At 40.5% G+C, this 10,503-nt stretch overlaps 1 long non-coding RNA gene across 1 annotated transcript in view; it reads left to right on the top strand.

The window, feature by feature from the left end:
* The first annotated feature begins 137 nt into the window (after positions 1-137).
* Positions 138-10,503, top strand: part of LOC116090504 — a 28,596-nt gene continuing 18,230 nt past the window's right edge. Inside the window, exon 1 of the long non-coding RNA XR_004118702.1 lies at positions 138-214. This is a non-coding gene — a long non-coding RNA (uncharacterized LOC116090504). The remainder of the gene's footprint in view (positions 215-10,503) is intronic.

Genomic DNA, 10,503 nt, shown 5'->3' with positions numbered 1-10,503 from the left:
GGGGGTTGGGAGTGCTTCTAAGAGTCATCATTCATTGGGCTACTCACATGTCAATCACTTCAGCTGGGCCAATGAGGACAACAGCATCTTCACCAGAAATAGAAGGTTCGGAGCACCAGGCCTTTGTTTTTGGAGCAGTTGTTTCCACAGTTGGGACTTGTTTGGCTTGCACAGGAGGATGAGAATAGTAGTCAGCTTAGGGACTTGATGCAGGGTAAGGGTGGGGGAAATCATATACTATAATAATATTAAGAGGGATAGTCAGACTAGATTCTACCCATACCCTTCACAAAGGTACCCTCACTGTGTGACCCTTCTGGAGTCTTTACGCTTTTTCCTCAGTCCGTAGTCTAGACACTTTTCCAACAATGAGGGTCGCTTCCCAAAACTTCTCATCCCCCCTTCTTCTGTTATTTTGGAAGACATGACTCAAACAGAGCACCCCACTTAACCACAGGCTAGTTAATTGCCAGCATAACATGAGGCCTCCCGGAGAAGCCATACTGGGATGCAGGGTCAAGAGGATGCTCATGGGGAGCAAAGGAGGGAGGTCTTCTACCCTAGAGCTGTGCCAGGGAGTGGGGAGGTCGCTTACCAATGGACACTCTTTTAAATGTAAACTCAAAAAAAAAGGCAGAGGGAACATTTGGCTCGAGCATCCCCCCAAACTTGAGATCAAGAAACTAAAACTGAATGCATAGAGACTGAAAACGCTGTATCGTTTTCTATCGAATTCAGGGTAGGGGAGGAGGGGTTTTGGTTTTGGGGTTTTTGTTTTGTTTTGTTTTGTTTTAACTTACTAGGTTTTGGGTTTGATTTTGTTTTTTTCAGGCCCGATCTTACTCCATTGCAACCATAGACTCTGCACTACTCCCATCCCTCTCCCCTGCCCCCAGTGTGTCAGCTGTGGGGTATATAGTTTGTCCCAACCTTCAAACACCTCTTGAGTATTTCCACGCCTACCCAGAAGTTTCCTGGCCTCAAATCATGGTCCGCTCTCACTGCCCCATCATCCCGTCTCTTATTTCATGCACTGTCTCCTGTGTCTTTCTCTGTGGCTAGACTTTTCTCTTGGAGGAGGAGGGTCGTATATATAGATGTGCGCTCACACACTTAGAGGCTAAAGATTAATCTAGATTAATCCTTTCACTGCCTTTTTGTTAGGTTTTTGTCTTGAGACAGGGTCTCTCAGTGAACCTAGTGCTCACAGATTAGATGAGAATGACTGGTTATCAAACCTAGTGGATTTTTACTCTTTGCCAATGATGGGGTAACTATCTTTTTTTTTTTAACAACGTTATTCTTTGCAGAGTTTACACATGTATATTGGATAATATCTACCTCCACTCATTCCTGTTAACAGCCCCCAGGACCTCCAACATATTTTATTCCTGAATTAATGGTTTCTATTTAAAAGAAGCCACTGATTCCAATTACTCCTGTATCTGAGCTATACACTGAGGCTTTTGCTACCTATCAGCAGCCACACCCCTAAAGAAAAGTGACTTGTTTAGCTATTATTCCCCCTAATAGCTATTTAGAAATTAAACGATAAAAAACCAACTTCAAATTTTACAGAATGTTGACCAAAGATACACATAAAAAAATAGGCAAAGAAAATGATTATAAAATAAGAAATGAAAACGTAAAAACAAAATCTCTTTAGTCCCTGCAGATCAAGACCAATAAACAATGTAGCATATAATACTAACTACCTTACTGGGGAACAAAGCTTACATACACACAAACATAAGAGAAGGCAGGTGGAAGGGGTGATGGGGGAAGGAGGAGGAGGAAGAGCTAGAGGTGGGTATGATCAAGGCACATTGTGTGTATGTGTGAAACTATCAAAGTATAAAAGAACTAAACAACTTCAATTATGTTCAAGGTCATGTTTCTCTGTATTTAAAGGATATATATATACATACATACAGTAGATTCTGGTCACTGTTTCCCCTCCCTCTACTTCTCCCGGATCATCCTCACCTCTTCACTTATTCAACCACATGTCTTATTTCTCTCTTTAGAAAATGAACAGGCTGATAATTAAAAAAAAATAAAAAAGAAAGAAAGAAAAAAGAAAAAGCCAGAATAAAATAGAGAAACAAAAAGGCACACCCAACACAGACATACACATACACACACATACACACATACACACATGTGTACTAAACTCATAAAAACTCAAAATTGAAAACCATAATAAACAAGAGACAAGTAAGGTTCAAAAGAAATGCTCAGTGTTGTGACACACCACATCTCTGAAATGCCAGAGTTGGTTTTGTATTGGCCATCTACTGCTGGGAATGGTTCGTGTCCCCAGTGAAACTCCATTGGAGAAAGCTACTTTTTCCTCTGTTAGTGGTTTTAAACTGGAGATCATTTCTGGGTTAGGGATGGGGGCTCATATCCAGTTCTCCTGCCAGTGCTTGAATCCCATCTGATGTGGATCTGTGTAAGCCGTGTGCATGCTGCCAGCATCAGTCCTGCTGGATCTATCTGTAAGGCCTTGTCTCTGTCTTCCATCCCCTCTGTCTCTGACTCTTTCCACCACCTCTTTCTCATACTCCAGCCTTTGGGGAAGGATTTGATGAAGACATCCCATTTAGGACTGAGGATCTTACTCTCTGCACTTTGTCCAGTTGTATTAGTTCCCATTCCCTGCAGGAGGAGACTTCTCTAATGCTGGCTAAGCAAGACTTCGATCTGTGGTACAGCAGGATGTCATTAAGAGTCGTCTTATTGCTGTGGACCTTTAGAAGAACAATAGCTCTGGTTTGCCCTTAGGTCCATGGCCTGTCTAGTCACAGGTTCTTGGCCACCCAAGCAGTGTCGGGGATAGGTTCCATCTTGTGGAGTGACCTTAGATCGAAGCAGAGAATGGTTGCTTGTTCCCACAACTTCTGTGCCACAATTGTGCCAGTATCATACTGAAAAGTCACCATTGTAGATCAAAGCATATGAACCTGAGTTGATGTTTAGCTTTCTCCTCTGGTAGCATGCAGAGTACATTCTAGTACCATAAACCCTAGTCAGTAAGGGTGAAGGCTCTAGCTAGGCATTTGACTCCTCTGTGTTCATTGAGATAGGTAGGGGTTGGCATCAGCAATAGGGCCTTACCATAAGTCTATGGAGAGCAAGCAATAGCCTGAGTTGTCTGGGGATTTCCACGGGACCTCTTTGACTAACAACTCAATTAGATATAACCCATTTCTGGCACTGGACATTTTATTTGGTGTGGAGAGATCTACCTGGGTTTTGGTCTCCCCCATTATTTGGTAATTCCTCTTAGATTTCTTTCATATATGCATATATTTTAAGCATCTATAGTAGGTTTCCATATGAGCCCTCAGATGGAATTTAGTGTTAGCTATCCCTCCCTGTATTCCTTCACCTACCCATCTCTTCCCCTCTCTCTGTTTAATCCTCCATTCCGATCTCCCCATCCCCACAACTCTCCATAACTATATATTCCATTTCCCCTATCTTAAAGAGTTCCTTCCCTCACACCTAGTACCTTAATCTGCACCTAACTTCTGTGGTTACACAGATAGTAGCTTGCCTGTCAAGGGCTTCCAAGCAAACATCCAAGTATAAGAGAATCAATACCATCTTTTCCTTTTTGATTCTGAGTTACTTCACTTAGAATGATTTTTTTTCTAATTCCAAATACCTGAATATTTCATGGTTGTTTTGAGGGAGGGAGCTGTTTTTAACATCTGAGTAATATTCCATTGTGTAAATGTACCAAATTTTCAATATTCATCACGTTGATGGACATGTACATGGTTCCAAATTGTGGTTAGAATATTATGAAAAGAGAAGCAATAAACATGGATGAACAAATGTCTGTGTGATAGCATGTAGAGTCTTTGGCTTAGGGCCAAGAGTGGTATAGCTGAATCTTGAAGTAGATGAAGTCCCATCTTTCTAAGGAAATGTCATACTGATTTCCACAGTACATCCACAAGCGATGGAAGAATATTCTCCTTACTCCACATCCAGCCTGAGTTGTCATTTGTTTTATTGATCTTGGCCATCCTATTATTGGTATGAGATGAAACCTCAAAGCAGTTTTGATTTGCATTTCCTTAACAACAATGCTGAGCACTTTTAAGTGTTTTCTCAGTGATTTGTGTTTCGCTTTTTGAAAACTCTCTATTTAATTCCACACCCCACTCTTTAATTGGGTTATATGTTTTCTTGATGTCCAGTTTTTTTAGTTCTTTATATGTTTCAAATATTAGCCCTCTATAGGGCTAATTGATTGATAAAGATCTTTTCCTATTCTGTAGGCTGTCAATTTGTCCAAATAACGGGTTTTCTTTGCCGTACTGCAGCTTTGCAGTCTCATGAACATTTATTAACTGATCTTAGTGTCTGTCCTACCAGTGTTCTGTCCAGAAAGTCTTTTCTTGTGTCAGTTCAAGGCTATTCCCTACTTTCTATCAGATTTGAGATATCCAGTCCCCTGTCGAGGTCTTTGAACCATTTGGAGTTGAGTTTGTGCAGGGTGATAAGTATGGATCTATCTGGATTCTTCTACATGCAGATATCCAGGTGATGACCACCATTTGTTGAAGATTCTTTTTTTCCCATGTGTATTTTTGACTTTGTCAAAAATCGAGTGTCAGCCAGGTGGTGGCGGCACATGCCTTTAATCCCAGAACTTGGGAGGCAGAGGCAGGCAGATTTCTGAGTTCAGGGCCAGCCTGGTCTACACAGTGAGTTCCAGGACAGCCAGGGCTATACAGAGAAAAAAACCCTGTCTTGAAAAAAAACTTAAAAAAAAAAATCAAGTGTCCATAGATGTGTGGACTTATGTCTGGATCTTCAATTCTATTGATCAATGTCTGTTTTTATGCTAAAAAAAAATTGTTTTTTTTTTTTGTATATTGAATATTTCTTTTTTATTTTATTTTACAACATCTCTGTAGCACAATTTGAGTTCAGGGATGCTGATATCTCCAGCAGTTTTTGTTACTCATGATTGTTTTAGCTCTCATGATTGTGTGTGTATTTTGTGTTTTGTGTTTTTCTATATGAAGCTGAAAATTATCCTTTCAAGATTTGTGAATTGTGTTAGAATTTTTTAAGGGATTTCACTGACTCTGTGGATTGCTTTTGATAGGATGGCCATTGTCACTGTATTCTGCTGATCCATGAGCAAAAGGATCCTTCTGTCTTCTAAAAATGACCTTCAGCTTCTTCATGTCTTAAAGTCTCTACTATACAAGCCTTTCACTTGTTTTGTTAGAGCCATCACAGAATGGTTTTGAGGCTACTGCAAATGGTATTGTTTCCCTAATTTTTAAATTTTTCATTGGTATACAGGAGGGCTATTGATTTTTGTATGTTAGTTTTGCATCCTGCTGCTTGGCTGAAGGTGTTTATCAGCTGTAGGACTTCCTGGTGGGGCTTTAGGGTTAGTTTTGTATAAAGTATGTGCAGATAAAGATACCTTGACTTCTTTTCCTTTGTATCCTTTTGATCTCCTTGAGTTGTCTTATTGCTCTAAGACTTTCAGTACTATATTGAGTAATGGATACAGAGAGAATGCACATCCTTGTCTCGCTGATGGCTTTAGTGGAAATGTTTTCAGTTTCTGTCTGTTTGGGTTGATGTTGACTATGGGTTTGCTATAAATCACCTTTATTAGGAAGAAGAATAAAGCCCTATATCCCTAGTCTCTCCAGGACTTTTATCACGAAGCAGTGTTGGATTTTGTCAAAGGCCTTTTCTGCATATCTAATGAGATGATCATGTGGATTTTGTCTTTCAGTTTATATGGTGGATTACGTTTGTTGATTTCCATATTTTGAGTCATCCCTACATGTCTAGGGATGAAGTCTACTTGATCAATGTGAATTATTTTTTTGTGTGTTCTTGAATTCAGTTTGCAAGTGTTTTATTGAGAACTTTTGCATCTGTGTTCATAAGGGAAGTTGGTCTGTCTTTTATTTTTTTGTTGGATCTTTATATGGTCAGAATATCAGGATAATTGCAGTCTCATGAAAAAAATTAGGCAATGTTCCGTTTCTATTTTGTGCCACAATTTGAGGAGTATTGGCATTCTTCTTTGAAGATCTGTTAGAATTCTGTGCTGAAACCACCTGGCCTTGGGCTTTTGGTTAGGAAACTTTCAATTACTACTACTATTTTACTAGGTGTTGTGAGTCTCTTTAAATTGCATATCTGACCTTGATTTAACTTTTGTAAGTCATATATATAGATATATATATCAAGAAATTCATCCATTTCTCTTGTATTTTCTAGATTAGTGAAGTACAGAGCTTCAAAGCATGGCCTCATGATTCTCCAGGTTCCATGTCTGCTGTGACTCCCCTCCATTTCATCTCTAGTTGTATTAATTTGGATCTTCTCTCTGTGTCTTTTAATTTGGCTAAGGGTTTATCTTATTTTTCTTAAAGGACCAACTCCATTTCATTGATTCTTTACAGTTTTATTTGTTTTGTTTCTTGCAATCTACTCCTTCCAGGTGTTATTTTTTTTTCCCAAGACAGAGTTTCTCTGTGTAGCCCTGGCTCAGAGGTTATTTTTGTTGTTGTTCTAGAGTTTTTTGGTGTGCTGTTGAATTGCCAATATGCAATCTCTCCAATGTTTAACGTAGGCATTTAGTGCTAAGAGTTTGCCTCTTAAACCTCCTTTACTGTGTCCTATAGGTCTGGGAATGTTATGCTTCTGTTTGCATACTGTTCTAAAAAGTTTTTTAGTATTCTTAATTTGTCTTGACCCATTTTCATGTAGTAAATTTCAAGTAGTGAATACATTAGTTTGAAAGTTTTCTATTGATATCCAGTTTTAATCAGATAGGATGCAGGGTATTATTTTGATTTTCTTGTATCTGTTGAGTCTTGCTTTATGTCCAAGTATGTGGTCAGTTTGAGAGAACATGCCATGGGCTTCTTAAAAGCAATATTCTTTTGTGCTTGGGTGAAATGTTTTGTAAATATATGCTATGTCCATTCGATGTGAGACATTTGACTTCAACATTTCTATGTGTAGGGATAATCTCTTGTGCACTGTGTAGTCAGTAAAGAGCTGAATGTGCTATAGCAAGGCAGGAGAGAATAGGCAGGACATCTGGCAGAGAGGGGAACTCTGGGAAAAAGTCAGGCATGGGAGGTTCACTACCCAGACTCAGAGGAAATCAGACTTAGGAAAATGAAGAGGTATCCAGTCATGTGGCAGAACTTAGATTACTGTAAACTGAGTTACAAGGTAGTTGGAGAATAAGCCCCAGACATTAATTCATAAATAAACCTCCATGTTGTTATTCAGGAACTGAAGCAGACATAGAAAAGTCCAAATGGGTGCACCTATGTTTAGTCTTTGTTTGGATGACCTGAATATTGGCAAGACTAGGGAAGCCACCTGTTGTCACTGTGTGAGGGTTAACACATGATTTTAGCTGGGGTGATGTTTCTTTTATGAACTTAGATGCCCTGATGCTTGGTGTGTAAATGTTTAGAATTGCAATGTCCTCCTGGTGGATTTTCCCTTTGATGAGTATACAATGTCCTTCCCTATCTTTTCATTTTGTCAGATATTAAAATGGTTGCACTAGCTTGCTTCCTGGGTCCATTTGCTTGGAATATTGTTTTCCATCCTTGTACCTAGAGCTGATGTCTCTCCTGGACCTTCAAGTGTGTTTCTTTGATGCAGTAGATGAATCTTTTTTCACTCTGTTAGTGTGTATCTTTTTACTCTGTTAGTATCTTTTCTTTGTGGATCTGGGACCATTGATATCAGTGAGCAGTATCTATTAGTCCCAATTGTTCGTAATAGAGTGGGTTTCCCCCACCCTGCTCTTTCAGTTCGCTGGTATGAGGTTATTTATTCCTTGTGTTTTCTTGCATGTAGTTAATCTCTTCAGATTCAAATTTTTATTCTATTACCTTCTGTAGAGCTAGATTTGTGGGTAAATACTGCTTAAATTTAGTTTTATCATGAAATTTTTTCTTTCTCCATCTATTGTGATTGAAAGTTTTTCTGGTTGTAAATTTCAGGCTGGCATATATAGTCTTGAGTCTGTTGAAAATCTGTTCAGGCCTTTCTGGAGTTTAGAGTCTCCATTGAAAAGTCTCATGTTATGCTAATAGGTCTCCCTTTACATATTACCTTGTCTTTTTTTCCCTTGCAACTTTTTCAATATTCTTTTTCTGTAATTTAGTACCTTGATTATTGTATGTCTGTCATGAATTTCCTTTCTGATCCTGTCTGGTGTTCTGTATGCTTCTTGAACCTTGAGAAGCACCTCCTTCACTAGATTGAGGAATTTTCTTCTATGATTTTGTTGAAAATATTTTCTGAGCCTTTGACCTGAGTTTCTTCTTTATTTCTATTATTCATAGACTTGGTCTTCTTATAGTGTCTCAGATTTTCTGGATGTTTTGTGCCTACAAATTTTTTAACATTTCCTCTACCATTTCTTCTATCTTGTCTTCAACCCCTGAGATTCTCTCTTCCATGTCTTATTGGTGAGGATTTTGTTTTACTTTCTAAACATCTTATTTCCAGTTTTACCTCAGTCTTAGTTTTTCTTAGCGATCCTATTTCTTATTCAAATTATATTTTCATGTCATTGTTTTCATTATTTCAGTATTTCATTTAACTGTCTTGTTTTCACAGGTTCTTGAACATATACACAATAGCTATAGGCCTTGTGTTGTGCTTCAGCTATATTGCATTTCTTGGGGCCTACTGGAGTAGAGTTGCTGGGTTCTAGTGGAGGCATACTGTCTCCTGTTCATGTTTGCGTTTTTGCACCGGTGTCTAGACATCTGGGCTACGGATGATTAAGGTGATTCTAGGTGTTGACACCTAGTCTTGTCTTTGTTGAGTGGGTATTCTATTCTTTGGTTACCATTGGTGCCTCCTTGGGTCTCAGGAGAATGTGGTGGCTGTGGGTTACCTGGGTAGGGAGTGCTTATGCAGCGTGGAGGATGGCAAAGAGGAGTAGAGGTGGCCTAGGAGAAAAATCAGAGGGGGCTTCCGGAAGAGCTAAGGGGATCCTGTCCACATCGGGAGCTTAGGCACACTGTGAGTTGGAGCTGTGGTGGGAAGAGAGGATCCTACAAATGGGTTACAGAAAGCAAAGAGTTATCTGGAGAGACAGGCAGTCAGGGCTGGGGAATCCCTGGGTCTAAAGCAAGAGTGGGAGGAGTCTCCAGTGAAGTTAAAGTGGAAGGAGCGTCACTCGTCACTTGTAAGGCTGCAGGTGAGACTGGAGGGCCGGAAGGAGAGTGTGATCCTCCTGCCTTGAGTCACTGCCAGGTGCCAGGTGCCAGGGTCCCAGGTAGAAAGTGTTCCTAGGCACGAGGACATGAAGGACTGGGAATGGGGGAGGGGATGCTGAGAGGCTCCACTGGAAGGAGAAAAGCTGGTTCTACTCCAAGGTTTGGCAGAGTCCTCTGTGAGTGGAGGTAGGATGGGAAGACTGGCCCCTGCAAAAAGGATGCTGCTACAGGGCTGGAGATGAGACTAAAGCAGTTGTAATGGGGACGCGAATGAGAGAATCATCTTGAGTCCCAGCTCAGTGGGTAAAGGTGTTTAACACTAAGCCTCATATCCTGAGGTTAAGTTTGATCTCCTGAACACAATGGGGGAAGCAGAGAACTGTCTCCTCAAGTTGTCCTGACCTCCACTCATGCACACATATTAAACAAAGATGTAATATAAAAATGTATGCCTTTTCTTTTTAATTTTATGTATATATGCCTACATACATATACAATGAAAATTCATGTGTCTAAAGTGCTACCTTGCTTTGAAATGTACCATCAAATTTCCTCCCCACTCCTCCACTTCCACAATGAATCTTTTCTTGCACTACACTGAGCATGGACCCGAGAGGCTTGCATGCTTCCATTGCTGGTTACTATGGTTACCACAGTGAAATGTCTAAAGAAAGCAGCTTTATAGGAAAAGACTTGTTTAGCTCACAGCTTTGGAGGCTCAAAGATGACACTTGAGCCGGTGGCACCGTGGGGCCACCCTCTGGAGACAGTGTGGTGGCAGGGGTCAAGGTGGCAGAAGCCCTTCTGAAAGTAGTGAAAGCAGAGAGCAGGTAGGGTAGAGCCTGGCTTGCTCTTTCTATAACAGCCCTCTGCTGAGAACCAGCCTGGAGTCCTCACCAAGCCCCTCCCTCCTTTCCTGTAATCTCAATAAAAGGACGCTTTGCCTGCCTAATTACTTCGACCTAGAAACCAGTTGTCTTGTGCACAGTTGCCTAAAACGCCACCCATTGATAACTGAGTCAGGCACCTCCTGACATCTTCACGGTGCTTTGTCTGCCCAAAGAAGTCCGTGCACTTTGCATAGGAGGTGAAGGTTGAAATCAGATGAGTAGCGGGAATCAGAATGAAAACTAATTCCAAAGCATTGTTCACTTAGATCCCCTCCTGGTGCAGACAGCAAAGGGCCTGTTTCAGAGAGGGATGACTAGTTCAAAGGCAGGAGGGTGGGGTGACGTCAAGGACC

The sequence above is a fragment of the Mastomys coucha genome, unplaced genomic scaffold (genome assembly GCF_008632895.1).
Source record: "Mastomys coucha isolate ucsf_1 unplaced genomic scaffold, UCSF_Mcou_1 pScaffold15, whole genome shotgun sequence".
Lineage (NCBI taxonomy): Eukaryota > Metazoa > Chordata > Mammalia > Rodentia > Muridae > Mastomys > Mastomys coucha.
Note: the sequence above shows the minus strand (reverse complement) of the source record. Positions and strands in the feature narration are given on the sequence as shown.